The sequence below is a fragment of the Rhea pennata genome, chromosome 3 (genome assembly GCF_028389875.1).
Source record: "Rhea pennata isolate bPtePen1 chromosome 3, bPtePen1.pri, whole genome shotgun sequence".
NCBI classification, from domain to species: domain Eukaryota; kingdom Metazoa; phylum Chordata; class Aves; order Rheiformes; family Rheidae; genus Rhea; species Rhea pennata.
Genome location: NC_084665.1, coordinates 129,365,045 through 129,371,044, shown reverse-complemented (window position 1 = coordinate 129,371,044; position 6,000 = coordinate 129,365,045). Strand labels below are relative to the sequence as shown.

The 6,000-nt window shown below is 44.7% G+C and overlaps 1 protein-coding gene across 5 annotated transcripts in view; it reads left to right on the top strand.

Annotated features, from left to right (window-relative positions):
• The first annotated feature begins 1,894 nt into the window (after positions 1 to 1,894).
• DTNB (dystrobrevin beta) overlaps positions 1,895 to 6,000 on the top strand; it is a 219,126-nt gene continuing 215,020 nt past the window's right edge. For all 5 annotated transcript variants that reach the window (XM_062573367.1, XM_062573366.1, XM_062573364.1 and 2 more), the window contains exons 1-2: positions 1,895 to 2,005; positions 2,922 to 2,997. The gene's annotated coding sequence lies outside the window, so the exon portion shown is untranslated. The remainder of the gene's footprint in view (positions 2,006 to 2,921; positions 2,998 to 6,000) is intronic.

The following is a 6,000-nucleotide window of genomic DNA, read 5'->3' as shown; positions in this document are numbered from 1 at the left end:
GACTGCCCAGGGAAACTGGCTGACACTACTGGAATTTTTTAAAACCAAGTTTGACAAATGAGTTAGTAATGATGAGTATGTTTGTCCTTCCACAGGACAGAAAAAAATGCCCATTCAAGACTTATTTTCTATGCACCAAGAACACTAAATTCGAAACAAGCAGGATACTTTTCCACTAGAACACAAAATTAAAGATTATAAACCTTCCAGCACAATCATCTCATTTTGAGTTTGCTTTTGCATAGAGAGAAACAAGTAGTTTAGCATTAATGAGCACCACCAGGGAGATGAACTTTAACCTAGGACACAGAAGAAACAAACGGAGGAAATAAGTAACCACAAGACTGGTTCTGGTGGGCAAGATAAAGGCATAAAAGGGACAAAATAAGGGAGTAAAAGAGCCATCCACAACTATGCAGATGTTCTATTCCCCCTAGAGTGGATACAGCAGCTAAATTTATTCTATGTGAGAAATGCACCTGAGGATTTTTCACAGGCATAAGACTCTATGGCACAGAATGGGCTGTGGCCTCACTATCAGGATCTTTCCTACTGCACAGAAGGGCGAATCTATCCAAACCGCCTACCAGGAATGGCCAGGCAAGATCCCCAGTACGCTTGGAAGGTTTGGGGGAGCTTATATATACACACCATACTATTTGAATTAACTGTTTCAACAGCTAAACAGGACAATCCACACCCTGTGCCATGCCTGCAGCCTACGTAATTTGCTAGCACAGACGCAGCCCTCCATGCCACTTCTGCCCAATCTGGCTCCGCTGCTGCCAGAGGGCCGGACTCCAGGATGCAGGGAAAAACCCCAAAAGCACACTACCATTTGCACACATCTACCTCAGAGTAAACATTGACACAGCACTAGCCAGAGTGGCTAAACGCACACAGCAAAGCCCTTCTTTTTCATCTCACGCTCCATGTCTCCTTCTTCCCTCATGACAAACTATCTCCCTCCCACACACGCAAAATGTAAGTAGTCCCTTCTCTCCACACACAACATAAAAATCCTATTCCTTTCCTATAAAAACTGAGAACATTTTGCAAAAGGAACCACGGTATTTCCAAGCTGCAGGGAGATGGACAGAGGGAGACTGCACGCACAGCCTGAAGCAGATGCCCATCTGTCCTCAGGAAACGCTCGGGCTCTAGCACTGCTGTGACTCTTTGCACTGCAGCTGGTTGCCAGCAAGCCAAGCTGTAATGGAGTTGATGGCTACGCAATAGCATTATCAGACACAGATGGCCAAAGAATGGAACAGGAGACAGCGTTGTACGAAAAGACTGAGGGTTTCTAGGTTTGTACACGCCGCGAGCCGCCTGGTTCCCCACCCCACACAGCCCGAGAGGCAGCGGCGGCTTCCAGGACCGCGGCCGCGGGTCCTGTCAGGGCAGCGCGGGGCGGAGCGGCGCACGCGCGCCCCTCCCCCTCCCGCACTGAGGGGCGCCAGGCGGGCGGGAGCGGCGCCTCGGCCGCGAGCGCGCGAGGCGGCGCCGCTTGCCGATTGGCTGGAGACCACGTGCGCTCCAAGGGACCCGTTGGCGCAAGGAGAGCGCGCGCGCGCGCGCTGTGGAGCGTGCGGCCGCGGCTGCTTATTGGCTGAGGGCAAAGGGGATGGGGCTGTAGCGCGCGCTCGCGCGCGCGCGGGAGGTCAGCACGCGCACGCGCGCACGCACGCACGTCCGCCGCGGGGCAGCGTCCGCCGCGTGATTGGCTCGCAGACAGCGTCGCGCGGGGTGGGAGGGAGGAGGAGGGCGGGGCTGGCAGTCTTGGCTGCGGATTGGCTAACGGCGACGAGCGCGGATTGGTGGGGGGTGCGCGCGCCCCTGCGGAGGCTCTCTCGGATTGGCCGGGCGGCGCGAGGCGGCCGGGGACCGTTGGAGCGGGGACGCTGAGGCGCTCGGTGCCCGCAGAGCCGGCGGCGGCCGGAGCCGGCGCGACCTTCGCGCTCTCGGGCAGCCGCCAGGTCCCCGGCCGCAGCCCCCGGGAGACGTGAGTGCGCGGCGCGCGGTCGATCGGGCGAGACGCCGTAGCGGCGGCGGAGAGGGAGGCGCCCTGCTCGAGCGGCGGTGCCAGGCAGCGGCGGGCAGGCCGCGGGACGTGCCTGCCCTGCCCTCGCGGTCTTGGCGGCAGCGCTGCCCCCGGCCGGCCGCAGCGGGACCCCTCTGGCCTCGCTAGCGGCAGCGGTGGCAGGGCGAGTGCCGTGGGGAGCTCTCTGCGCCAGGCCTGGGGCGAGGAGGGCTGCGTTGCCGTGCTGGATGCCGTTAAAGGGGCCCGGATACCTTGGAGAGAGCTACTTGACCCGCACGTTGTCTGCGCTGGTCGCTGCTTCCTGGCTGGCAGCGGGAACCTCCTGGCCCCCAGTCGATCTTGGCCATATATTAACTTTCATCTTCTATCGTGTTCATACAGAACATCTTCTAAATGCTCATATAGAAGCAAGGTTTCCAGTCTTCCTTTCTTTTTAACTAATAGGAAACATAATCAGGGTGAAAATAGCAAAATCATGTTGGTCGCTGAAGTTTGCGCTGCAAAACAGAGGGGAAGTATTTTAATTCTTTTTCCTGTGGAAAAACAAATCTTTTCTTCCCTGATTTTTCCAGGTATTGTAAAGTAAATCAATGTTGGCTTTGATTGAGTCGAGTGACTTTGGTTAAAACTATTCAGAATTGTTTTTGTTAATCTATATATAGTTTGCCCCTAAGAAACATAAAAACGATTGGAAGAACTTAAGTGTGCTTCATTTAAAGTAGTGGCAAAGTGGTATGTTGAATTTGACAATTGGAATACTTTTAAAGTAAAAAGTTTGGATGTTAATCTTTGTGTTTGTACAGAATTTGAATTCTAAACAAAATAGAAAAGCATCCTTTTTTTTTTTCAAAGAACCTTTCCTCTCCTTCTCTTTTAGACCTTCAGATGTTGAAAGAGGGAACCAAGCCCACGAGTTTGAAAGTTGCCTTGAGAGAATTCTCTGTGTAATTCAGGTAATGTTGTCTGTTGTGACTACCTTTGTAGTATTAAACTTAAAAACTTGCATTACCTGACAGAGTTCATTTGATTATTTGCACTCACATAACTTATATTGTTTTTCTTTAATGACAAACGGTAAGCATGAAATACTGGTTTCTGTATTTTTCAGGGAGGTATTGATATGTAGAAAATATTCCTATGTGAGATGTAATTCTCTTAAAAAAAAAAAAAAAAAAAAAAAAAAAAAAACAATTACACTGTCTATGCAACAGATACCTTATCTAGGGAAGGTGAAGCTTGATGAATACTCTTATGGAGACCTGGTAAAATCATAATGGTATGCAAAGCACTGGTATAGTACTTCCTTCTTTCAGATTGTATTGGTAACCCACTGGAATGGGTTTGGATAGCACAAGAATACTTTGCAAGTTGTTTCTGTGTTGCTTGAAACAATATGTCTAATAGAATCTGAGTTATTGAAGTTAGAATTTGATCAATAGTTAGGTGTTACTGCCTTTAAAAAAAGCTGTGTACTTTCAGTTTTCCTTTCTCATTTGGCTTCCTTAAAACTTGCTGTGTAGTGTCTGATAGGTTGTCAGCTCTAGCTGGCAAGTGACGTTCTGCGTGCCTGAGCTGTTGTTTCAAAAAGTCAGAATTTTTTAGTTACAGGTTTTGAAATTTGGGAGACGCTGCACTGAAGAGTTGTTGTTTGTTGTTTTATTTTCTTTGAAAAGTGCATATGATCTTTTACTGCTAGATGGTACCATAAAGTAGGCATGAAGGAGTGGAGGAAACTCAAAAGTAATAGTTAAGATTGTGCTGCTTCATATATTTCTTCTTCTTTGAAGAATACTTTGGATTAGAGGGGAATTTAGATAAAAGGGTTAACATGGTACCGACATGACAGCTGCTTATTTAGGGTGGCTGCAAAGAGGATAATCAATATGGATGGTGTAGGGCAATAACTGTAACATAGATTTTTTTGAAGAGGCTGTCCATGGCCTATACTGTGGTCTTTTCCAAAGTTCTCTTCCAGACTAGTCATTTCATGTCACACTTCCAGCAACATTTTTCCTTTGACCCTGAAAGTGTTGCTAAATTTCCAACTGTCCGTGATGCTACTCCAGACATATTTTTCTCAGGCCACTGCCTTGACCATATTGTGCTATTTCGATCCTCTGTGGGTTTCTATTCTTAGCATTATCAGGATTCTTGTATTCATTTATAGTTCCTTCTTGATTTATCCACAGTTTACCACTGAGGTCTTGCTTAGTAACAGGAAGGAAGCTCCTGTCTCAGGTGTTTGGGATCTCAGATTTTGTTGCCTACTTGTTGCATGATCTCATTCATATTTAAGAGTGAACATTCAGTAGGTTTCTGCACAACCACCTTATGATCCCACTTGTATCATTCCTTAAAATTATTTGTTGTGACGAATACAGAAATCATGACAGCATTTAAACTGCTGCTATGCTGATCAGTATTGTTTCCAACTCCTTATTTCTTTGCAGCGGACCGCTTTCTGTCTTAGGTTGTAAGTTTTTTAGGATGGTAAACACATCTATACTTTATCTGTACTGCAGCTAATACCTTCAGGCTTCTGCTTTATCATAGAACCTAGAACCATGGAATCATGATACAAAATTTTTTAAAAAGTTTAATGAGGAATGGTACAGGAAAACTTATATGAAGAAGTTGTGATGCAAGAACAAGAGCTATTGTTGTGAAAGAGCAAGGTTGATTAAGAAAAATGTATAATTTTTCAATCAGTTTAATCATATTGTACATTCAATACCACAGAGCATTAGGAATGACAGCTTATCTTTCTTTGTCTGTATCATTGTACAATATCTATGATATGTTTTTTAAGCTGACAGTTTTGGAAGAGAGAGAAAATAAGTCTTGATGTTTAAACTAATGACTTGGCAATCAGTTTGCATCATTAACAAGACAGTACCATAGATACAGATGTGCACTGTTTACATACTTCTGGCCATCAATTATGGGGCTGGTGGGTTACAAGTTATTATGCAACCTCAATGATGTTGTCAAATAAGTCTCTTTGCATATAGTTTTATAGAGCTTTATTTTTTTTTTTAAAAAAAAAAGATAAATAATTATCTAGCCAGCCTGCCCTCATCATTGTTTGAAATCTTAGCACAAAGTAGTCTCTAGTGCAGACACCGCCATTGCAGTTACAGAATACATCAGCTGATATCTACTGGGAAGGTTGTTTTCTGCTGCTGCAAAGGGTTGATTTTCAAAATTATACTTATATCACAGCCTGATTCTTTTACTATTATCATTCATCAAAACAAGTCTTAAAATGCCCTTTTTTTTTGCCTTTTTTTTTTGCTATGATAGACTTTTTAATTTTTTTTCCCTGATTCAGTTGTGACAATGAAACTGGTTCCTGTTCCCAGGTGTTTGTCACTAGTCCTTTACAACAATTTACCCTCTTTACAAGTGAGCCAAAGGAACAGTTTCTGTAAGCTTTTCCTTATTTGCCAAAACTTTTAATCTAAGCTGATTCTGTCTAAAGTGAGGTAGGGATGTGGATGGATGGAGAAGAGAATGGCTGTATGAGGTCCAAACTATTACTAGATAGCTAAAAAACAGGATTAGTTTGCATTCTGTCAGTGTTCTTGCATGTATGCTATCCTACTGGCAGTGCATTCTTTATTCATGCTTGCTCTATTTGCATCTACTAGGTTAATCAAGAAATAGGCAAAAAAAGTCTGTGACTCTAGACTTCCCAATAAATATTTCATTTTGGTTAAGAAGCAATTTTGGAGTTACTTCCCAAGCTGCGGTGAGCAGTTCTGGGAGCCAGCAGATAAAAAGGGCTAGAAACAGTTTTTCAAGATTCACTTTAGAAAACCTAGGAAGCACAAACTGCACAGAAATCCCTTCTTGTGTTAAAAAGATGAGCCTTAACCTGAGAGGGAGAGGTAAGCTATTAATTAGGATATTTCTGAGCTTTTATTGATTTAAAAGCATGGTGTCTTATTTCATTC